Raw genomic sequence first — 25,607 nt, 5'->3', positions numbered from 1 at the left:
TGACCTTTAGCTATGTACACAAGATGGATGCTTTTTTCAAACAAAATGTCAAGTGAAAAAAAATCACGTTGTAGAAGAATATATGGACTATGATAACATACAAAGTGCAAAAACAGGCAAAACTGAACCATATAGTGTTAAGACATGTGTGAAAATCTATTTTTAAAAAAGTGATGGGATGATATACACACAGCTTAGAGCAGTGCTTACTTTTGGGCAAAGGGAAGTCAGGAGAAAGACACGAAGGTGGGGCACAGAGGGGACTTGGGACTGATCATGTTCTCTTTCTGGAACAGAGTGGTAGAACCATGAAAGTTCATATTTAAAAAAAATTTTTTAAGTATATTTATTTATTTTGAGAGAGAGTAAGAGCACACAAGTGAGGGAGGGGCAGAGAGAGAGAGAATCCCAAGTAGGCTCTGCATTGTCAGTGTAGAGCCCAACATGGGGCTCAAACTCATGAACTGTGAGGTCATGACCTGAGCCAAAGTTAAGAGCCAGACACTTAACTGACTGAGCCACCCAGGTGCCCCAGTTTATACTATTATTACTAATACTTTATACATTTTTGTAAGTATTAAATAAGGAAGAAAAACGGAGATCAGAAATGAGAAGATGACTGGAATGGATGGCTATGTATTAAATAACTCAAGGAAGTGATGGTATTGTTTGGAGATACCAATCTGTATTCTCTTTTATCTTCTCTATCAACCTTCCCTATTCCTCCCACCTCCCCACTTCCAAAAAAAGAAAACAAACAAACAAAACCATATAAATAACCCATAATTTGAATACAGTTATTTTAAAATTGAAATAAAAAACTAACCAGTAAAACCAAGATACCAAAGATAATCCTCCTAAAAGCTGAGGACTGTTCTGCCACGACATTAATTCCTCCCAGTCAGGTGCACCCTTTATGATATGAGCAGGAGGTGGTGATAATCTGGTGGAATGCTATTATACAGAGAGCCCCTTGGAATCAGGGTCTCAGAGAGCTGTTTTGAACCTTAAACATCAATGCTTTTGTCCTGAATAATCTAGAATGCCTGACTACGTAGGCTGCAATCTGTCCATGTATGCATGTATCCATCCATCCTTCATCTGTCCTCCAGCATTGAGTTGCTCCTTCATGCCTGGGCTAAGGAGCTGCTGGAGAGGATGTGAACAGGAGTTAGAGGTAATTGCACTGCGGGATGACAGTGTGAGGTTGGAATCAGGTCTTGGGCAGACTTGGAGGCACGAGGTCACAAGGGGGTTGCTCTGCTTGCCTGAGAGGGCTTCATAGCAGACAAGATGACTCTGTGTCTTGATATGCCCTGATGCGCCTTGAAGATCAGAGGAAAAGCTTTCAGACATGTGGTCTTCAAACTTTTTGTTTGTTTTGCTGTGAACTTGTTAGAGAAAATATGAAAAACTATGTATAGTTCATAATTTTCATTTACATTTTATTATGAGTTTAAGTAGTTGTAAAGAGTGCAAGTGTCTGCTTATTATGAATACCAACATTTTATTATTTTTTATTTTTTTTAAGTTTATTTAGTTATTTTGAAAGAGAGATTGAGTGTGAGTGGTGGAGAGAGAGGGAGAAAGAGAATCCCAAGTAGGTTCCCCACTGTCAGCTTGGAGCCTGACATGGGACTTGGTCCCATGAACTGTGAGATCATGACCTGAGCCAAAATCAACAGTTGGATGCTCGACCAGCTAAGCTACCCAGGCACCCTTAAATGCTGATATTTTAAAACAAACCTTTTGCACAGTTCAAAAACTGTTTCCAATGGAATCTATATTCTACGGTAATTTGATATATAATCATGTGATAAAAATACACAAGGGCAAACTCTTCATAAAGTATTGACATTTAAAACAAGACTTTTATATGATTTTTAAAAATGCTTCCAATGGAACCTGTATACCATGGTGATTTGACATCAGCATCATTTTAGAAATAGAAGAACAGGTTCTTAAACGTTGCATCATTCTTTCTTCTCTTTGATTCCTATTTCCCTTCTTTTACCTCATAAAACTTTATCCTTATGAAACATAATTTGTGTCATCTTTTTCTATAACAAAATAATATATATAAACTCAGAGCCTATAAGTCTCTAAGTGTTAACACATTTCTTCTGGGTTGAGTCATATAGTCATCACTGGTATACAAATTATGAAAACAACATAAATGTGTTTGGGTAATTATTATTTTTAAACAAAATGTTTATTGGAAACAGATCTTTTCATAAGATAGATATTTTCTTTATTTACATTGCTCTGCTTTTTAAAACAAATTAAATAATATTTCCATGTTGACTATTAATAAAATTGCCAAAATGGAATAGGTTTCAGCATCAGTACTCATTCTATTTTTTCATTTTTTTATTTTTATGTTTTTTGATTTAAAAAAAATTTTATTTATATTAGAGAGAGAGAGACAGACGGAGAGCGAGTGGGGGAGGGGCAGAGAGAGAGGAGGAGACAGAATCCAAAACAGGCCGTAGGCTCTGAGCTGTCAGCCCAGAGCCTGTTGTGGGCTCGAACTCACGAGATGTGAGATCATGACCTGAGCAAAAGTCGGACAGTCAACTGACTAAGCCACCCAGGCACCCCAATTTTTTTTTTTGTTTTTTAAAAGATGTAAATGCTGGGGCGCCTGGGTGGCGCAGTCGGTTAAGCGTCCGACTTCAGCCAGGTCACGATCTCGCGGTCCGTGAGTTCGAGCCCCGCGTCGGGCTCTGGGCTGATGGCTCGGAGCCTGGAGCCTGTTTCCGATTCTGTGTCTCCCTCTCTCTCTGCCCCTCCCCCGTTCATGCTCTGTCTCTCTCTGTCCCAAAAATAAAAAAAAATAAAATAAAATAAAAAAAAAATAAACGTTGAAAAATAAAAGATGTAAATGCTGAGATATTTTGTTCATATTTAAGCAGTGGGATTGGAAGTTTTGTTATAGAAATGTCATTTTAGTTCTTTGAATTTTTTTGAGTTAAATGTTCAAAATCACTTCGTGGTTGTTTTTTCCTCAAAATTTATTATTATTATTATTATTTTTATTTTTTTAACGTTTATTTATTTTTGAGACAGAGACAGAGAGCATGAACGGGAGAGGAGCAGAGAGAGAGGGAGACACAGAATCAGAAGCAGGCTCCAGGCTCTGAGCCATCAGCCCAGAGCGCGACGCGGGACTGGAACTCACGGACCGCGAGATCGCAAGATCGTGACCTGAGCTGAAGTCGGCGCTTAACCGACTGAGCCACCCAGGCGCCCCAAAATTTATTTTTTTATTAATGTATTTATTTTGAGAGAGAGAGCGGGTGTGTGTGTGTGTGTGTCTGCGCCCATGCACAAGTGGGGGAGGGACAGAGAGAGAGAGAGAGGGAGAGAGAGAGAGAGAGAGAGAGAGAGAGAGAGAGAGAATTCCAAGCAGACTCCCTGCGGGCTGTCAGTGCAGAGCCTGATCAGTGGCTCAAACTCACAAACCTTGAGATCATGACCTGAGCTGAAAGGAAGAGTCGGACACTTAATCCATGGAGCCACCCAGGCGCCCCTCAAGATTATTTTAAAAGAACACTCAGTGGATAATTGACATCTCCTTCAACTTTGTTGCAAGCAATGAATCAATACTCTTTGACTTGTGAAAATGTTTGTAACCATTTATTAGAGTGAGTCAGTTTCTCATCATAACATCGATGTTTCACATTGTTGCTTTACCAGGGAACCTGGTGGGTTTTGCACCCGAGGCAATGTATTCCCTAAAATGTAAAATGCAAGGAGGAGGGCCTTTGCTCTGTAAGGTGGAAAGAAGTCCATTTCACAAGAGGAACGTACAACTTTGACCTCATTTTTTCTTAGGTAGATTTGAGAAAAGAGGAAAAACGGGCTTTGAGGATCTGAAAATTGACTCCCGTAAGAACTCAAGACTCACATGGAAAGTTGTCCAGATTCTTGCTATTGTAGTGTGGTCTGTGGACAGGCAGCATTGGCATCACCTGGGAGCTGGGTAGAAATGTAGACTCTTGGGCCTACTCCAGACCTATGGAATCAGAATCTGCATTTGATGGAATCTCAGGGTGATTTGCAAGCACATTCAAGTCTGAGAAACACTGAGCTGGACCACCGCCACTCCCCTCCCGGAAGAACGTGGCTTCGTAGCCTGGAATCTGTCTGTGTTCTCCGCGTGGGCTCCTTCCTAGGGTAGGCTATCATTTAAATACCTCTTCAGCGTCTGCTGCTAATGCTCCTGGCTTCCGTTCTCTACGAAGTCTGCTGGTTGGGTTTCTAGCAGCCTATGGGACTGGCTGAGCTGGGCTTTCTGATTACAAATAATTTGAAAAGCTGTTTATGTAAGACTAGATGGCCCCTAAGGGACCCTTGGTAAGTGTTGGCTGATAGCTCTTACTTCCTTCTCGCTAATGGTCAGATTTGGGTAGGTCTGTTTTCCTCCCTGAGTTTCATTCCAGCCTGTGATTTTGAATCACTTGATGTTAAGATTGGCAAGACCCGCCTGTGTCACGGAGAGGTTTCCTCCCATCATCCCTGTGAACACTGTCATTAGGGGAGCTGCAAATAGAATAGCTTTTTTTTTCTTTTTCTTTTTCTTTTTTTTTTTTACGGAAAATAAAAGCCCATTCACATCGAGGGTCAAAAGCTACTGGCTCTAACAAGAAGAAAATGGCTGTGGTTGTATTTTTGAAATGTTTTCGCCTTTCTCTGTATTTTTTGCTGGGTTGACAGTTGTGCTATCTGAGCTTGGCCTAGCCCTCCGCCCTCCCTCCTGGCCCCACATTCACTCTCCATGTGTGTGGGATTCCAGATCTCTAAACAAGGGGGCCTGGCACCAAAGCTTCCCTCCTGGGCACAAACACCCAAGTGGCAGTGGTGTTTGGGAGAAGTCCGTGGGAAGGAGCATTTCCCCGACATCATTCTCACTTTGCCTCCACAGCAGAAAAGCCCACAGTGTGCTGGACAGAGCAAGGACTGCCCAGAGTTCAAAATCTGCTCCATCACTCATTAGCTGAGGGATGCAGACAAGTTACCTAAGCTCTGTGAACTTCTATGTCTCTATCTCTAAGATGGCCAGCAGCTCGAAGGGCCACAGGAGAATTAAATGAGGCTTAGCACATAAGTAGCTGAATGGATGTATATAACAGATTTTCCTCCCCCTTCCAAAACAAATGGACAGTGCTTCTTAAAAATCATTGCTTCATAAAATCATGGGATCCTAGCCCAGGGCAAGTTCTTAAAAATCATCTCATTCACTCGTGAAGATACTGGCGGAAAAATAATCTGCACCGACGAGCCAAATTTCAGATTTTACAATAGCACTTATATGCCAATAATACTTTAAGATGATGGTGGCCAAGAAGAGACACATTTCTCTACTGCTGATCAACCACAGATCAGTGTTATAGGTTATGAGAGCTAAGTCAGAACATGCATAGACAAGAGAGATCACACAGTAGAGCAGAAGCACAGCACTGAGAGTCCTCAAATGCATTTTTTTTCCTGCCTTGCACAGCATTTTGTATAGTGAAATTATATACCCTTATTGGCAGTTTCCAAAGTGTGGTCCCTTAGCAGCAGCAGCAGCAGCAGCAGCAGCAGCAGCAGCTGGGAAATTGTTAGAAATGCGAATACTCCAGCTCCGGCCCAGGCTTACTGAATCAAAAATCCTGGGGGTGGGACCAGCAATGTTTTAGCCGAGCTTACATGTGATTCCCATGCACACTAGAGGTCAGGTATTACTGGTTTACATTACGACAGCTTACGGCCATCTTTTCCAATGCAAAGTAAAATGATATCATAAATGTCTTAGCATTTTAATTTCCGCACCTCCTTGACATATACTGTGAAAATTCCAGATATTACTGTCTGCTGATTCTTGCAGAGATATGCATGAACACAGTCACCAGATATAACTTTCTCCACTGTCCTGGGTGGGATTTATTTAATCATGAAGTAATAATAAGGAGAATGATCTTTTTTAAAAAAAATTTTTTAACATTTATTCATTTTTGAGAGCCAGAGAGAGAGAGAGAGAGAGCGCGCGAGTAGGGGAGGAGAGGAGAGAGAGGGAGACATAGAATCTGAAGCAGGCTCCAGGCTCTGAACTGTCAGCACAGAGCCCGACACGGGGCTCGAACTCACAGACTGTGTGTGATCGTGACCTGAGCCGAAGTCGGACACTTAACCGACTGAGCCACGCGCCCCTTTAAGGAGAATGATCTTGAAAACCAAGCAAATGAATCTTATCTCACTTCTGTTCTCTAGAAATACCTTTCTTCTAGAGTTACAATATATTTATAAGTTTATTACAAATTATACAGACCACTAGGTTTTCATTTCCACACTTTAGCGATTCCATCTAAAGACGCAATTGCAATGAAGCCCTGTGTTGTCTGGAACGTGGCAACGTCTGTGATGATTTTATGGTGTCCCACAGGCAGAGGCTCTGGGCCCCTCTGAGGGGTGTCATCGCTCAGTCCCACCTTCTGCTTCCTCTGATTTACTGCTTCATGGTTAAAAGTCAAGGAGAAAGTCAGATGTTAAAAGCCTGTACCACATTCTGCCTCTCACTCATATTCCCTTATCATTGGCTATTTATGAGTCTGCCACAATCCCCCAGATTAGGGATCCTTCAAGGGCAACTGTCATCTGTTTAATTCCCCTTCTACAAGGTAGGCATGAAATAGACTTTCATGAACATAAGTGAAACAGAGCCCAGCGAGGCCGAGAGGCTTACTGAAGGCTGTGGGTGCCCACGGCTGCTCCTTATTGCTCCCTTTGTTGCACCATTTCTGTTTATTGTGTGGGTTTTATTACTTACTTTATTTCCATGTGGAATTCTCTAGAGACTTTGTAAATGATTGACTGCATTCATCCCCAAAACTGTGGATACCGGGCTTTGTAAATATAGTGGAAGACAGGAGATCCGCAGCTAAAAGCTTCCTAATGAGGACAACTCGAACATGTTATTTTCAACATTCAACTCCCAAGTTTGAATAATTCATGAAAAAAAAATCTGTTGAACTAGAAGTGACTGGGCTATTTTAATGAAAGTAGAGACTTGAAATGTTTCAGAGCTGGAGATTATGTGAGGGAAGTGCAGGCAGGGAGAAGTGACCAGCCCAGCACAGGGTGAGCTCAGGTCTTCTCTGACCAGGACTCCCATTGTCCAAGGTCACACCAGCCACGGTGGTGGTCAAGCCCAAACCAGAACCAAGACTTTGAGATGCACATGCTCAGCTGTCTCCACTGAGACACACAGCTGGCCACAGACACCAAAGGGGGTCCGGCCCAAGGTCCTTCTCTCTTGCATTGCGGGGCCACAGAAGACACAGCAGATTGTATTTCCTTTTTGGTCTTCAGTGTAGCTCAGTTGATCTCAGCTGGCTGTACTTTAGAACCCCTTGGGGAGCGTTTACAAAATCTGGATGCCCAGAACCCACCCCAAACCAATTAACTAAGTCTCTTGGGGTGGGACCCATGCCTCTCAGTCTTTTTAAATCTCCCTAGGCGATCTCAACCTGCAGCCGAGTTTGAGAAACATCAAGTCTAGCCCGTCTCAGTCTTATTTCTCCTATTCCCTTAAATGCCAGCAGATCTCTCTTGTTACTTCTGTTTTCTTTTGCTAATCCTCAGGTTTTAACGCTGTAATCACACAGTTTACGTTATGGGTGCCGCCATTCCAAGCCATTTAAGACATCTGCAAAAACGTAGCCCTGTAGTCTCCTCCTTATCTACTTGTCTCTCTGTTGGCTTGGTTTCTGTGTCCCTCCTCCTGGCCTCCACAAGGTCACTCCGCCAGGGCCTCACTCTCCCTCCAGGAGCTGCCATTTGTAGCCCTTCTCTGCACCTCCCCTCAACACCTCCTCCTTCTGAGCTTCTGCGGATGGCAGCTGGGGGGCTGGACTAGAGGGACTGGAGGCCCCCCGCTGGACGAATCTTCAGGGAGGGCTGCCCCTGTGGTGATTGGTCCCAGAGGGAACAATTCTTGCAACAGCTCTTCTCTTCTTGCTGGCTAAGTGTGTGGGTGTGCAGCAGGCATTTGCTAGGGAACGTCGGCAAAAAATAAAACTTTTCAAGCTTCAATTCTGCAGACAGATTGAGAGGCCCCCCAACAGTTCAGAATTGCCGAATCTGGCTCCATCCACCCACTTAAGCCCCAGGAAGTGGTAGGTCGAGTTAGATGTGTTTGGATTTTGTTAACAGTGGCCTAGCTTATGGGAGTTTAAATCAGAAAGGTGATACTTTAAGATAAACCAGTAACAGGTAATTATTGGACACTCACTGCATGTAGGGCACTGTGCTAGACATTGATAAAACCATGTGGGAGGTCACCACTGATAAAGGTGCTTTATGAACAATGGAAGGGAAGGAACAGAGGTTTGGGGCAGGCTGTGGTCAGTCTGAAGTTCAAGAAGAGCAGAGGGCTAAAATTCAGTCCCAAGGCAAGGATAAGAAGGAAATAAAAAGAGCCATAAAAGGGGGAGGAGGCGGGGTGAGTAACACTGTGTGTTTAACTTCCTAGGATTTAAAGTCCTGGAATTATTTGCCTAGCCCATGCTCAACAACCATACTTCGGTCTCCATATTGTTTTAATCTCGCCATTTTGACCCTCAGGACATTCAGACCCCTCAGAGAGCTTAGCAAACAGTATCTCAAGATAGCTGCAGCTTCTGTCTCAATCTGTCTCCCCTGTGTGTGTCTCTTTTTGTCATTTTCTGACTCCTACACTTTATCTCCCTTGCTATGTCTTAGATACATAGCATTTTTTCATGGATAAGTAAAGAAATAAATCTAAGCTCTCAGCCTATTACCAAGTAATAATGAATATTCCTGATGGAAATAACCACCACAAAGTAAGAGTAACAACAGCTAAAACTACATACCAGGAAAAAATGGCCTGAAGAATCCAACCTTGACCAAAATGTAGACACCCAAATCTGACTGGGGAAAAAATTGGATTTAGTAGAAATAATGGCCACAAAATGAAAGGCAGATGTTATAATTGGGAAAATTTGACACGGATGAAAACCTGAATCAGATTTCATTATAACATTTAAACAGAAAAACAATTAATGCTGATGAAAATAAGTCCCATAAACTATAATAAAAGTGGTAAAACTGGAAACGAATTGTGCTTAGGGAATCAATGAATTTTATTACTTAATGACATTTGTTCTGGGAACCTTCATGCACAGTTGGTGGGAACATAAATTGGTGCAGCCACTATGGAAAAAAATGTGAGGTCCCTCAAAAAATGAAAAATAGAAATACCATATGATCCTGTAATTTTACTTCTCAATATTCACCTGAAGAAAACAAAAAAAACTAATTCAGAAAGACACATGCACCCCTATGTTTATTGCAGCATTATTTACAATAGCCAAGATAGAGAAACAAGCCCTATGAATGAATAAAGATGTCATGTATACATATATGCAATGGAATATTACTCAGACATAAAAAAGAGAAGAAATCTTGCCCTTTGTGACAACCTGGATGAACCTAGAGGATATTATGCTGAGTGAAATAAGTGAGACAGAGAAAGACAAATACCATATGATTACACTTATATGTGGAATTTAAAAAACAAAACAAGTGAATAAACAAAAAATCAGAAACAGAATCATAAATAGAGAGACCAAACTGGTAGTTGCCAGCAAAGGAAGAGGTTGGAGAGTAGGTCGAGGAGATTAAGGAGATTAAGAGGCACACATTTATAAAATAAATAAGTCACAAGAATGAAAAGTACAGCATAGGGAATATAGTCAATAATATTGTAATAACATTGTATGGTGACCGATGATAACTACACTTACTATGGTGAGCACTGCATAATGTATCTAATTGTCAATCACTATGTCATACATGTGAAACGAATATGATATTGTATGCCAACTATACTTCAGTAAAGAAAACGCTTATTCTAGGGACACCTGGGTGGCTCTGTCTAAGCCTCAGACCCTTGATTTTGGCTCAGGTCATGATCTTGCGGTTGTGAGATCAAGTCCCAAATTGATCTCCAAGCTGGGCATGGAGCCTGCTTAAGATTCTCTTTCCCCAACTCGCTCTGCCCCTCCCCTGCTTGGTCATTCTCTCTCTCTTCCAAAAACAAACAAAACACTTATTGTAGAAATTACTTGCTTGGTAGAAATCTATCAATGTTGGCATAATTTTGATTAAAACATTTATGGCCAAACTTCCATTGGGGTAGCATTACAGTCAAAAATTATCATAACTCCACAGAGGCTGTCTCCTGAAGAGGCAGCTGGGTGGAAGGTAAATCACAACTCCAGGGTAAAGACCTGGGAATCTGTATTTCTAAAACAATATGTCCCCTTTTGAATCTTAATTTAAACAATTTAAAAATGTTTTGGGGGCAGCTCACCTGGGTGTCTCAGTCAGTTAAGCGTCTGACTTCGGCTCAGGTCATGATCTTGCAGTCTGTGAGTTCAAGCCCCGCGTCGGGCTCTGTGCTGATAGCTCAGGGCCTGGAGCCGGCTTTGGATTCTGTGTCTCCCTCTCTCTCTGCCCCTCCCACGCTCATGCTCTGTCTCACTCTCTTTCTCTCTCAAAAGAAAAAAAAAAAACTTAAAAAAAAATTAAAATGTTTTTGGGGGCAACTAGGAAAGTTTAAGCAAGGACAGGATATTAGATAATATTAAGCAATTATTATTTTTTAGGTATAATAATGATGTTACAATCATGTTTTTGAGAAGTCCTATTATGGACTGAATTGTGTTCCCCCAAAATTTAAATGTTGAAGCCCTACCCCCCAAAGGGACTATATTTGGAGACAGGGCCTTTAAAGAAATAAGTAAGATTAAATGAGATCATAAGGGTGGAGCTCTAATCCAGTAGGCCTGGTGTCCTTATAAGAAGAGGAAGAGATACCATGAGTGCATGGGCACAGAGAAAAGGCCATGTGGGGTTACAGAGAGAAGGTGGCCATCTGTAAGCCAAGAAGAGAGGCCTCAGGAGAAACCAAACCTGCTGACGCCTTGATCTTGGACTTATAGATTCCAGAACTGTTAGAAAATAAATTTCTGTTGTTTAAGTCACTGAATCTATGGTATTTTGTTATGGCAGGTCTAGCAAACTGAGACTAGTCTTTACATAGTAGAGATACCTACTGAATTATTTATATGTAGAACAATATGATGTCTGAGATTTGCTGTAAAATACTCTGGGGAAAAATGCTTCTTCGGAAATAAAAATTTAGAGTAATAGATGAAACAAGACTGGCTAAGAATTGACAATTATTGGAGCTGGGTAACAGGTACACAGAGGTTCATTACACTATTCTCTTCTATTGTAGAGCGCTTTTGAAAATATCCAAATAAGTTGAAAAAATTGACAGTGACAATTGTAAGGTGATTTTGATACATATCTAAAGTAGGTAATTACTGAGAAAGGGTTTTCCAAAATCTGGTGTTCTAACCCGGGCTGAAATAAATGTGTTATTAACATATACTTATAAATAAGAATTTAACTGAATTCAATAAGGTGGTAGGGAAAGGAATCAAAATGCCAAACACAAGCACGGGAGCTGCGGGCAAGGGACAGCAGGCAGGGAAGAAGGAATCAGTATTTACCAAGCGCCTAATGTGTACAAGATGCTTTGTAAACATTATCTTTGGATGCTCACACAGGTCTACGAAGTAGACTTTTTAAAGTTTTAATTTTTTAAAAAAGTTTTAATATGAAGAAACTATGGCCCAGAGAATGTGAATGAATTCCCAAGACCCCACACTAGGAGATGGCTGAGCTGGGATTTTATTCCCACCTGACTGCATCCAAAGCTTGCATTCTTTCCCCTACCCATCACCTCCTCTCTAGATATTACCAAATGCCAGGCCACAAAGGGCAGAGAAATTTTGAGGAGAAGGGGATCATAGAGGGACGGGGCCAATAGGGACTGACAAAGGACCGTAAAGGGCTTGAGCTTGGATGGAAGTCCTGGAGGTACAGCAAAGGACAGGAGAGCATCTGAGGGGTGGGGAGGGATGGCAAGACGCAAATGCAGAAACTTGGTGGCAGATAGAGAATGAGATGCCACCGTGGGCTCTTGGCTCCTGGGGAGACGTGGTGAGGGCAGGATTGGGTTATGGGCAGTGAAATTGAAAGAAGAGGTGTCCCAGGACTTGGACCTGGATACAGTTGGTTAAAATAACAGATTTCAAATCTAGGTGGGAAAATGATGCCTCCATCAACAGATGAGCAAAGCCAGGAGGAACTTCTTTCAGGTGGGAAGGGGAGAAAGAAAGAAATACAGGTTAAACGTGTAGAATTGGAGATGATAGTGGAACATCCTAATGGAGAAGCCCAGATGGCAGTTGGGTTGACAGAATTTTAGATTTGAAAAATCATCTGGTCTACCCCTTCATTCAAGACTATGAATCCAAGAAGTAACCAGTGAGTGAGTCCTCAAGTCTAGCTTACACTATGATATAAAATGTGATAGTCATTTTATTCTTGTCTGCTTACCACGTTCCAGGCACTGTTCTAGGCATTGGAGATGCCTAGCGGTAGATAGATTGCCTGAATTATTATAAAGGCCTTTTCATTGGTCTTCTTGCTTCCACCCTGGCATCTCCTTCATTTTTTCTCAGCCAGTAGCCATTATAGTTTCTTTGTTACACATATAGTCTATGTACATGGACTAAACATGGGAACGGAACCGACTAGACTGTGCTGTGGAATGTACACCCCATAGGGCTATATGTGGCAGCCCCAGGAAAGGGATCCTGTTAAAAGACAGATCACATTACCCCTCTGCACAAAATGCTCTAGAAACTCTTCTCTACTCCCCAAACAGGTAAGCCATACACTAGCCTCAGAACCTTGGTGCTGGTGCTTCCCTCTACCTAGAGAAAGCTCTTCTGTCAGATATCCATCCAGATCTCCTTCGAGGCTTTACTCAAATGTCATCATTTCCTTGAGGCCTTCCTTGGCCACCTGTTTTAAATTGCAACTATTTCCATCTTCCTCCGCTACATTCCTATTCTCCTATACCTGGCTGTCGCTCATGCTCATGCTCCTGCTTTTTTTTTTTTTTTTTTTTTGCCTACTTGTTTTTTTCTAACACACTATTTATGTTAACTTTAAGTTGTCTGTCCACCTTCATTGGAATAGAAGCTAGACAGGGGCAGGGCCTTTTGTCCCATTTGTTCACTGTTCAAATCCCAAGAATTCATAACGGTGCCTGGCACGTAGGAAGTGCTCAACGAATGAATGAATTCATCGTTTCATGACTGAAGTACGCATGACAGCGTAACTGATTGAATAAAGACATAGGCTGAGTGCTGAGGGATGACAATGCGGTGCCAATTCAAGCTACCTGAGAATGTCAGTGTAAGTTTCACAGAAGAGGTGACACTTGATCTGGGACTTGAAAGAGAGGGAGGTGGGTCGAGGCAGGTGTGGTAGGCGGAATAATGGCCCCCAAAGATAACCAGGTCCTTTTTCCTGGAGTCTGCGAACATTACCTTTATATGACAGAAGAGACCTGCAGGTGTGATTAAGTATCTCGAGGTGGGAGAGATTGTCCGATATTATCCCGGTGGACCCCCAAATGCAATCACAAATACCCTTATAAGAGGGTGACAAAGGTAGGTGTAACAGCAGCAGAAGTGAAGGTGACAATGAAGCAAGATACTTACTTTGCTGCTGGCTTTGAAGACGAAGGAAGGAACTTGGAGCCAAGGAATGCGAAGAATGTAGCTCTAGAGGCTGGAAAAGACAGTTGGATTCTTCCCCAGAGCTTTCAGGGAGCATGGCTCTGCTGACACCTTCATTTCGACTTGGGTGAACTCAAGTTTGGACTTTGGACCTCCAGGACTGTGAGGAAATAAATGTGTGTTGTTTTAAGGCACATGGTTTGTGGTAATTTGTTACAGCAGCCATAGGAAGCTAATACATCAGGTAAGGGGATCCTAGAAAGAGCGAGTCGTATGTACAAATCATGAAAGTGGCAGCACATTGAAGAATCCCTTGAGAAGCCGAATGAATCTGTGTTCAGCAATAGGGAATGGAGAAAGATGGGGCTGGGCAGGTAGCGGGGGCTAGATTGCGAAGGGCCTTGCACGTCAGGTCAAGGAGTTGAGTGTGTTCCACTGGCATACACTGTGCTGTGTTGCCCAGATCCCCTTTCAGGACCGGTGGGCTTAAGCTTCATGGAGTGCTGCTAGCAGATGGCCCCGTGTCTCAGTTCTCTTGCACTCTTTCCTGAAGGCAGCCGCCTTGCCTGAACTCGCGCAGCTTCCTGGAGCAGCCTACATCTGATGACTGGTCTACATAGGAGTAGAAAGAGGCTGCCCATCTTACCCCACTTCAGGAGAACTCTGAAGGGCCGTCCCAGTATCGAAAGTCACCCTTGGGATTAGTTGCAGTTCTGCTGTGATGACTTCTCCGTGTGCCCAGTCCTGCCTCCTTTCCTCCTGGCCACAGGTGTTCATGTCAAGAGCTCTGCTCAGTAAGCATCGGACCTGCTGGTCTCTGTCTCGTCCTGCTTCCCTGGGAACTCAGCCTGCCAATGTGAGCTAACAAGTCTTTAAGCAAGAGAGCGAAAAGTAAGACTGCCATGGGTGGTGGTGGTGATAACTCAGATCAGTGTGAGGATGGGCTAGGTTGTGGAGAGATTGGAGGACGGATCAGTTAGGAAAATGGGGCAAAACTACAAGTGAGAGAAAATAATGTCCCCTAGACAAGGGTAGAGGCAAAAGGAACTCTATGTGTGGTCACCAGCTTTTCCATAAACAACCTCATGGAGAGAAGGTCATCATTCTCAGCAAAGCCTGGTTCACTGCATGGACTAAAAAGAAGTCCTTCCTCATGATGGCCCAATCATTGCATTTTGTCCGTCATTTCTAGTCTGGTTTTGTAGAGCAGTCAACTTCCTTCCTTTTTTCTTTCTTTCTTTCTTTCTTTCTCTTTTGTTTTTAATGTTTATTTATTTTTGAGAGACAGAGGGCGAGTGTGGGAGGGGCAGAGAGAGAGGGAGACACAGAATCCGAAGCAGGCTCCAGGCTCTGAGCTGTCAGCACAGAGCCCAACGCGGGGCTCGAACTCATGAACCGCAATATCACGACCTGAGCCGAGGTCGGCGCTTGACTGACTGAGCCACCACCCATGTGCCCCTAGAACAGTCAACTTTCTTACCAAAAATATGTTCTCTGTTTCTCTGGAGAAAAATCCACTTAGGGAAATAGCAGATTTGACCAACCATTCTTCTTAGAACAAGAAGCCTACCAAATGGTGAAGCCTCCACTAGGAAGTGTTTTTTCAACTTTTTCTTGAATACCTCCAGTATCAGGGAGCTCATCTTTTTGCAAGGCAATGTATTCTCACTCTTAGCAGAATCCTTATATCAAATCTGACACTGCCCATAGCTTTTCACTTTGTTAGTTCTAAGTGAGGCATGATCATCAGCATGGAACTAAGTTTAGTAGCCCTGGTTTTAGAGTCAGACAGAACTGGGCTTAAATCCAGAGTGTGTTCCCAACAGTGTCCTCAGTCCACTTATCTCACCTAGTTTGCTCAATGTAAAATGGGGATAAAAATAGAATATACTTACTGAGGTTGTTGTTTAAAAGAAATGTTTAGGGGCACCTGTTGGCTATGACTTTTGATTTCAGCTCAGGTCATGACCTCACGGCTCATGGGCCTAAGCCCCACGGCTCATGGGTTCCTTGCTGACAGCATGGAACCTGCTTGTGATCCTCTCTCTGTCCCTCCCCCACTTGTTCTCTCTTTCTCAAAATAAATAAATTAAAAAAAAAAAAAGTATGCTTAAAGCATGATAATTGGCACATGGTAAATGCTTAATAAATGGTAAAAAAATTACTATGGATGTGAGATGTCAATTTAATACATCTCCTTCTAAGTATTGCATTATGATATATGCCCTCTTCAGAGGAGAGAGAGAAAGAAAGAGAGATAGGGTGTGTGTGTGTGCCATCTCTCCATTGAATTGTGAGTGGATATGCACCTGGCCTTCTTGAATTCGATGTGTGTTAAGCACAGATATTGTGTGTAGACTCTCATTCAGGACATGCAGAGGATATAATCAAGGTGTCTCTCAAGTTTGTTTGTTTTTTTTTTTTTTCCTACTTAGAAGAAGAAAGGATTTGCTTTCCATTTACCAAACAGCAGGCCTGCATAATAAGAAAGGATTGATTTTCTCAGCATTCCATTAGCTCTGGGTCTTTAAAGAGAGCATAATGCACTCCAGTGGGGAGATGAATTGCATCATCCGGGAGCTGGAAAGAGACCTGGAGAGGAATCAGGCTGGAATCTTAGCATTCAAAGGGAATAATCCTACTCTCCTCCACATTCACCATATATGTTTTTTTTTAATTCCCTAAAGTCTGGCAGTTTATACCCACATTTCCGATCCAGACACATGTTTCATAACCAGCTCAGCTGCCGACCCAGTTAAATAATAATGAGTGATTTTTATAAATCTAAACTTTCTCTCATAAGAATCCAGCGGAAGAGGCTGCAGGGTGGTGGTTGGGAAAGAAGTCATCAGTGGTGATGTTGAAACCTCTTTGATTGATGGCGCTAAACACTAGCTGTCTGCAAACCATCAAACCACTGGTGGGAGAAAAAGAATTCAGTGAATCCACTGGTTGTTTTGTCCACCTGCAATCCACACAAGTAAAAGATAGAAATTCAAAGAAGAAAATGTTGCTTTCTCAGAGAATTCAGTGATCTTTTTTTCCCCCGTTGAAGAAAGGTCGCCTACTGGAGGTTGTTATAGGAAATATAGAACAACCAGGGGCTGAGACACTCAGTTGGTTAAGCGTCCAACTCTTGATTTCTGCTCAGGTCATGATCTCAGAGTCGTGAGATCAAGCCACAAATCGGGCTCTGTGCTGGGCATGGGGCCTGCTTGGGATTCTTTCTTTTCCTCTCTGCCCCTCCCCTCCCAAAATAAATAAATAAACATCTAAAAATATATATATTTACCTGGGTGGCTCAGTCGGTTGAGTGTTCGACTTCCGCTCCGGTCATGCCGTTCCCGGGTTCGAGCCCCGTGTTGGACTCTGTGCTGTCAGCTCGGAGCCTGGAGCCTGTTTTGGATTCTGTGTCTCCCTCTCTCTCTGCCCCTCCCCTGCTCATGCTCTGTCTCTCTCTCTCTCTCAAAGATGAACGAACATTTAAAGAAAAAAATTTTTTAAAAGATTCTCTCTCTCTCTCTCTGCCCCCCCCCCCATGGGTGCATGCGTGCACTTTCTCTCTCTCTCTCTCTCAAATAAAAAAATAATAATAAAAGAACATTGCCAATGGTAAGATGGCAAAGGTTTAACAACAGACTGGGAGGAGGGGTCCCTGATTTGTAGAAAGCGCTTGTGTCTGTGGTGGAAACACTCTCACCGTAGTCCGTTTCTGTTTCAAGCTACCAACATGATACCACCGAATGCGATGTTGGGAAGAAGAATCCAATAGCACCGCATTTTATAGTGTTTCCACCATTCAGATACAATAGGAGTGGTAAACTCAAGAGCATAGAGAATAGTAAAATGTAGTGAAATCATTGGGAAGTGGAGATTTTATTACCTTTGCATTTAATGTATTTATTTGGGTATAAGTTTGCATAATGTAGTTTTTAATTATGGCTGTTTTTAATAGCCAGCTATCAGAATTCCTGAAAATATAACAGTGCATGTGAGCCAAGAGAAGAGGCTCCAACTGAACCCTGACTCTTGTGGCACTTGAAGACAACTCATTTTCCTTAGATATTGGGGATGGGAGGCATATAAACCTCTCTCCAGTCCCGTCCCCATCCCTGACCATTTTCTCACTCATTCATCTTTTGTTTAGTCAATAACCATTTATGGAGCATACACAGGGCACCGGAAATAGTGAAATGACCAAGAGGAGAGGTCAAGATAGAGAATGGAGCTGACTACAGGGGAGAGTAATAACACACGTGACAGAGATAGAAATGGGCAAGCTGACAGTGAGGAAGGAAGGGTGGCCTCTTGGACTGAGATCCAGGGAGGGCTACCGGCCACTCAGCCTTCAGGTTGCCTCACTAAAAGTTTGACCTCTGAGATCTTTTTGATGCAGTAGATCTTTCCCCCTACAGATACACTGTCTTCCCTCATCTTCCAGGATATCACCCTCTTCTTACCTTGTTGGCTGCTCCTGCTCGGTCCCTTGCTGGCTGCTCTTTACCTCCACAACCTTCTGATGTTGCAGTGTCCCAGATCCCAGTCCTTGGACCTCTTCTCTTTCTTACCTCCCTCATCCAATGGTGAGTTTTCCAGCGTCATGGCTGTAGCTTACCCACCTGCAGTGCTGACCCTTCCTCTGAACTCCAGACTCATTTCTCCACTTGCCCATTTGACAACCCTACTGGACAGCTAGTAGATATCTCACTCTTAACATGCCGAACACCTGACCTTCTGTCCTTTGCAATTTCCTTCTCTTTTATCTTCCCATCCCAGGAAATGGCAACTCCATCCTTCTAGCTATTCAGGAGCTCAAATCTATAGGATATTCTTGCCTCCTCTTTTTCTCTAACACCTCAAATCCAATCTATCGTCAAAGTTGATGGATTCTGTCTTCAAAATATCCAAACGGCAACCTTGTCCCACCACTTTCACGACCTTCACTGCGGACAAACCATCACCATCTGTCACCTGAATGTTTCAATACCCTTCTAATGGGCCTCCCTGCTTCCACTTTGTTCACACCCCTTCCTCCCTTCACCTCTCTCACTTCTCAACATAAAAGCCAGAGTGGCCCTATTGAAAAGTTTGATCATTTCATTACAGTGCCTGACATATGGCAAACTTTCTACTATTGTTGCATTTAAATTCACAGACAATTCATTCTACTCAGTGATACCATGATTTCTAATACCTGATTTTGTTAGTTCTCAAAGATGAATAACTTGGGCTTAAACGGGATACCCAGGATTACACAGGCAACTGAGTGGGTCTTTAGTCTCAGAGATGCTGGCCTGCAGTACAAACGATGCCTTCAGAAGAGCAATTTTATTTTATTTTTTAAGCTTATTCATCCATTTTGATGGAGAGAGAGAGAGAGAGAGAGAGAGATTGAACACACAGGAGGGGCAGAGAGGGAAGGAGAGCGAGAATCCCAAACAAGCTTCGCACTGTCAGCGTAGAGCCTGATGTGGGGCTGGACTTCATGAACCACGTGGGGCCGAGTCTAAGTCAAGAGTTGACTGACCCACCCCGGCGCCCCTCCCTATGTTTAATTTTTAAAAATTGAGATGCTATTTACTTACAGTGAGATTGACCACTTTTAGCGTGTACAGTTCTATGAGTTTTGACTAATGTATGCAATCAGGGAACCACCACCACAAATTGATTCATAGAGTTTACATTTTCTCGAGTGAAATAGGGATTTCTGGGTATACCCGTGTTACTAAAAAGCCTATAGTCTAGAATGTTTTTGAATAAATGCAGAATTCTTGCTCTCAAATCTCTGACAAACACTGATGAAAATGGTAAAATCACTCTTCCTTTTGGAGGATCCTCTGTGTCTCAATCACAAAGAGGAGTGATTTGTAAATTAGCAAAGTCATTGTTTGGTCAAATGGTTCTATTGAAAATAATTTTACCAGTACTCAGAAATAGTTTGTAGCTTTCCTTCTTAAGAATAATAAATATTTCAGGGGCGCCTGGGTGGCTCAGTCCGTTAAGCGTCCGACTTCAGCTCAGGTCACGATCTCACGGTCCGTGAGTTCGAGCCCCGCGTCGGGCTCTGGGCTGATGGCTCAGAGCCTGAAGCCTGCTTCCGATTCTGTGTCTCCCTCTCTCTCTGCCCCTCCCCCGTTCATGCTCTGTCTCTCTCTGTCTCAAAAATAAATAAACGTTAAAAAAAGAAATTAAAAAAAAGAATAATAAATATTTCCCTTGTTTATATATATTTTTTAATTTTTTAAATGTTCATTTATTAAAATTTTTTTTTACATTTATTTATTTTTGAGAGACAGAGAGAGACAGAGCATGAGCAGGAAGGGGCAGAGAGAGAAGGAGACACAGAATCTGAAGCAGGCTCCAGGCTCCAAGCTGTTAGCACAGAGCGCGATGTGGGGCTTGAACTCACGAGTAGTGAGATCATGACCTGAGTGGAAGTCAGACGCTTAACCAACTGAGCCACCCAAGTGCCCCACCCTTGTATATATATTGCTTTGCATTTTTCCCACTGAGAGTGCAAAAGTCCACCCGTTGGAATACTATGATTGCCTTGTGGTGGGTGAGGTCTTGCACTGTGGGATGGAATCAGTGCAGTCTTAATGCAGGCCAAGGTGCTACCTGCTTGTTTGATTTTCATTTTTTTCTTAAACAAGGTAGTTCTTTATGGATGCAGATAATGTGCTGAATTAACAATAACAATGGGAAACGACACAAACAATGATGTTCCACACCACGGCTTAAACAAAACCTACCCTTTCTTAACTAATCTGGATTTTTATTTGGACAGTTATTATTATTATTGTTTTTATTATGCAATGGTTCTCAACCTTGGCTGCATATAATAATCACAGAGGAGCTTTAAAAACAAATAAACAGGGGCACCTGGGTGGCTCAGTCGGTTAATCATCTGACTTCAGCTCAGGTCATGATCTCATGGTTTGTGAGTTCAAGCCCCACGTCGGGCTCTGTGCTGACAGCTCGGAACCTGGAGCCTGCTTTGGATTCTGTGTCTCCCTCTCTCTCTGCTCCTCCCCCACTAATGCTCTGTCTGTCTGTCTCTCTCTCTCTCTCAAAAATGAATAAACATTAAAAAAAAATTAAAAAAAAACAAATAAACAAATATGATGCAGGGCCCATCTCAGAACAAGTCTGAAATTAAAATCTGAGTGGCACCTGGGAATCAGAAACAGTTAAGGCTCCCTGGGGATATTCTATTATGCCACCTCGATTGAGAGCCAGAACTGCTACTCTAGCTGGGCACAAAACTTCCTGCGTGGTTTTGAAGGTCTTCCCTCCAAAGGTTGGCCAGAGCTGAGGGTAGCCTACTGGAGGGGGAAGATTCCAGAGCAGAGGTTAAAGGACCTGTATTAGTTCCAGCTAGCAGAGTAAACTGGACCTCTTTGGGCATTTGTTTCAGGACCAAGAGAAGGCGAAGTGAGTGAGGTGCCTCGAGTGCAAAATTTAAGGAGACACTGGATCCTTACTGCACTTGATCCTGAGAATACATGCCTCTTTAAATTTTGCACCCCCAGCACCATTATTTGCCTTACTCTATTCCCTCATCCGCTGGGTTTCTCATCTGTAAACTGATGAGGCGGGCTTGACTACTATCTTTCCCAGTGCTAATATTTTATGTCCCAAACATAAACCTTAGGCCAAGCTAGAAGAAAATGGAAACTTGTGTAATAATCTGGTTTAGTTCAGTCAATAGCCAAAGCGGAATAATTCAGACCAAAAGTACTCTCTTCTTCTGCAACAGGAGGGCAGATTTTCTTTGTTCTGGTCTTCAGGAAGGTTGTATGAACATTCCTCAGTGCATATTCCTTAATCCTATCAACGGTCCTCAGACCTCTGCTTCTAGCACTTGTCTTTGACTTTTAGCCCAGGCCATCTACAAATTGCTATGCGTTTGCTTGTGCAACCTAAAAAGTGTCAAAATATGTGTGTTAGTTGGGGAGGACTGAGTTAAGTGTATCCCTGGCTGTGCCCCCTAGGGGTAATATGTATTTTATTTTAAAACTGAAATAACTTGAAAGGAAGGCTTGGGGGGGCGGGGAGCATGCGAAGTTAGCTCCTCCTGACAAGTGAGAGACAATTGTTAAATTTTCAGGAATTGGGTGATACGGCCATCATTAAAAATTAACTTGTAAGAACTTACAATTAAATAAATTCTATTTAAAAATGGAGGTAACAAATATTCCAAATTCATCATGTACTAATTATTTGACTACATTTTACTACTATCACATTCTTGAGGTTGCTTAGGTCTATTGTACAGAAATATTAAATAATGGAGTATTGCTGAGCACCTCTCCCCAGCTGCACTCGGTGATATCACGCGGTACTGGGTATCAGCTGCAATAGGCATCTTTATACCATGGAAATTGGCAAGTTGTGCAAATCACGGCTTTGTCACTTGGAGATTCAGTTGTTATACATTTGCCAGCACGCCACTGGCTTGGGTTAACTAATGAGTTGAAAAGTATGGTCCTTGGGATGTCCTATTGCCCCTTATAAAGCAGCTACATGTTAGTGGGGAGAGCTGGGCACTGACTAGTTCTGCTTTTGAGAATACCGTCTCTGTCCTGCAATTTGCCCCCATCTCTGAAGCAGGCAAAAGTGCAATGCTTGCCCCTGTCATCCCATAAGATCACTGTGAAAAGAAAAGCTTATTTTAACTGTCTAAAATAGTTCTATGGTTTATGTTTTGTGGTTTCATGAATGGGCTCTAAAAAAGCGAATGCCTCATGCAAACACAAGAGATCGTTACAGAGGATCACACAGTCTCAAGAGAACAGTCAACAGATACGAAGGCATATTTCTGTATTTAATTTAGTGTTTGGTTGGATGTGAGGAGCGATAGAATAATGTTCCAATGCCCATCTTTGGAATCTGTGCCCTTTTGGGGGAACTTGATGCACCGGAGCAGTTTTTAAGATGGCACATTTCGGTTACGCTGGGACACTTGAGTGGCTAAATTAACTCATGGCTCAAACTAAGTGCTATTAATAACTCAGAATTTTATGTTAAGATTATTCACTTGTAGGCATCTTTTTTTCACAGAAAAATACGTGTGAACAAAACGTAAAAGGATTAATTTAGCATCATATCCCGTGATTTCAATGTGGGGCGAAGTGGTAAGTTGTCACTGTATTTCCTTTGCCAATACTCACACTTGATCTGCAGCTGTGAACTGAGTTCGGGCCAGAGATGGACAATGTCACCCTCACTCTTGCCCCACTGTGACCATTAGACACAATCTTGAGTTGTCTGAACCCAGCTCTGGACTATAGAGCCTTGGGGAAGTATAAGTTTATGGCAAGGAGTCTGAATCCATTTCAAACCTCAAAGCTTTTTTTTTTTTTGTCTTTTATGTAAAATAATGACTATTTTTCAAATTCATCCAGATTCTGTTCCTATGAGCCAAACACAGTTTCATTTCAAGGCTTTACTGAATCCATAGAGTCTTTGGGTCATCAGGGCTTCCCTATGGTTAAATGGGTTGTCCCCTGGCCCAAAGTGCCTTGTATGAGGGGGCTCATACAAGGGTTGAAAACGAACCCCAATTCCTTTCCATGAGCCATTTGTCCTACTTTGGGGCTGAGTCATCCCCAGGTGGCACCATATTTTAACTGATCCATCTAGAAAGACTTCTTTTATCTCAATTTCATAAATGCATGTAAATACCAGCAGGGGCTCTCTGGGCATTATATATGTTCTCTGCCAATAGATAGATATTAATAAACAACTACCAGAATACAGGTGTCCAAGTGTTTTTCCCTCAGAAAAAGAAATCTTTATGCCCCAAAAGGTTGGAAATTCCCGTGTGAGATCTTCAATCTGTTTGCACCCACATTTCTAATTCTTCTGTCAGTTCTGTGTGTGTGTGTGTGTGTGTGTGTGTGTGTGAGTGTATGTGTGTGTATGAACGCAGTTGGAAGTTCTCCCCTCAAACAGAGACCAGATTAACTGGAATTTTTTAGTCTCCATTCTTCCCCAGACTCTGGTGAAGATTCTATGAATATCATGGCTGTCATGGACCCATCCACACTCTACCAGCTAAGTTTTACTGCACAAGATGCCCCAAAACTTATGTTAAAACAATAAACATTTATGATTTCTCATGATTCTATGGGTCAGCTAGATCAGCTCAGTTGGGGCTGGATGACCTAGCATGGCCTTACTTACATGTCTGGAGGTTGGCTCCATGACAGCTGGGGCATTGGGGAAACTTGACCATGTATCTTTTGTCATTCAGCAGGCTAGCTTGCGTTTATTCATTTAGCTGTGAGTTTCCCAAGAACACAAGAGAGTTAGCCCTGATGCACAAGCACTTTGACAGCCTCTGCTCGCACCCTGTTTGCTCAAATCCCATCAGCAAAGCAAGTAGCAAGTTCAGCTCAGAATCTGAGTAGGAGAGTAGGAGGACACGGCCAACTGGCATTGATAGAAATTGTGGCCACGTTTACAAATTACTGTGCTCACTGATTTTAAAGACATTAAGGAACAAAATTCTACTTCCAGTTTCTACCAGAAAAAAAGAACTGTTTCTTGCCTTGCCTAACATTATAGCTATGTAATTTTAAAGTTTCCAATAGCTACATTACAAGAAGCAAAAAGAAACAGATAAAATGAATTTCCATAATGTATTTTATTTAACCCAATATATCCAACATTATCATTTCAGCATATAATCAATATAAAGAATTATGAGATATTTTTCTTTTTACTTTTTCATACTCAATTTTCCAAATCTGGTGTACATTTCATACTAAGAGTACGTCTGAATTTGGACCAGCTGCATTTCAAGTGCAATAGCTACACAGGGCTTATGTCTACCTCACTAGACAGCACAACTTTAGAACATGGGCTTCATTTCTTTATTTACATGAGAAAACCGAGGCTCAGGGAGGATAAGTAGTTTTCCCAAGGTCACGTGGCTGGCAAGTGGTTGACCCAGGATTCAACCCTAGGTTAGCTGGACACCAAAGGCTTTACTCTTTCTACTGTACCACATTGGCTGCTTCAACAGGCAGGATTTTGGGGGGGGGGGGTGGGGGGAGGAAGCACTGGATCACAGCCTTGCTTTTGAGATGTAAACCATTTCCCTTTTCCTTAGCCCATGGGGTCTAAATCTATCTCTGACTTCCAAGCCTTCCACAGTTTAGCCTTTAGTGGTTCATTCCCACTGTTCTGCATTCATGCCAGTCTCCCTTCCCACCCTGCACACATATTATATTAACCTGGACATAGTTTACTCCTGCACTACCTACCCTTCCGGTGTCAGTTCACCAACTCTTTGAAAGAAGATGGGCTCTTCTTTCTTTCCTGGTGGTGCTATATCTCCAGAAAGGTTGCGAAGGTCCCAGGAATATGAGGTATGTTAATGATTTCTCTTTATCTTCACATCACGCATTTTGTACTGTTCTTTCTTGGTAGTGGGAGCTTAATAAGTCGGTGACCCATCTGAGCTGGCATCAGAGGAAGGATCAGGGTGCTCAAAAGAAGGGCCTTGGATGATGGCCTCCAAGGCACCCTCTTTCTGTGAAAGGTAAGGAAGGCAGCTGGCTGACCACGTGACTATGCAGCAGGCACGGGGCAGCCTGGTACGTCAGAGGCCCTCAATAGATGTTTTGTTGGAAGAATGGATCGACTGTTCTTCTAAGTCAATTTGAGACCAAAAGCAGGGTTGGATTGACAGACTTCTCGCCACACCCACAAAACTGATAAACATAGTATTTTGCAAATACTATATAAATGCTGAGTGTAAATTTGGTAGCAGAATAAAAATGGATATTAACGACTGACAGTTAAAAACTGCTCAGTCTCTGATTGATCTTTTCCAACACTCTATTTTTCTATCTGAACAGAGTATATTTTCCAACATCTTTTATGTTCCTCTGGTGAAAAAAACCCCAGCGATTAAAGAATATTTCA

The 25,607-nt window shown here is 42.5% G+C and overlaps 1 long non-coding RNA gene across 1 annotated transcript; it reads left to right on the top strand.

Moving 5' to 3' along the window:
• Positions 1–3,669: 3,669 nt before the first annotated feature.
• LOC115523059 lies at positions 3,670–25,208 on the top strand. The gene is made up of 3 exons (XR_003971626.1): positions 3,670–4,179; positions 22,734–22,807; positions 25,110–25,208. It is a non-coding gene; the product is annotated as an uncharacterized LOC115523059 (long non-coding RNA).
• The last annotated feature ends 399 nt before the right edge of the window (positions 25,209–25,607 follow it).

Source organism: Lynx canadensis, chromosome C2, assembly GCF_007474595.2.
Source record: "Lynx canadensis isolate LIC74 chromosome C2, mLynCan4.pri.v2, whole genome shotgun sequence".
NCBI lineage: Eukaryota > Metazoa > Chordata > Mammalia > Carnivora > Felidae > Lynx > Lynx canadensis.
This window is presented reverse-complemented; position numbering and strand designations above follow the sequence as displayed.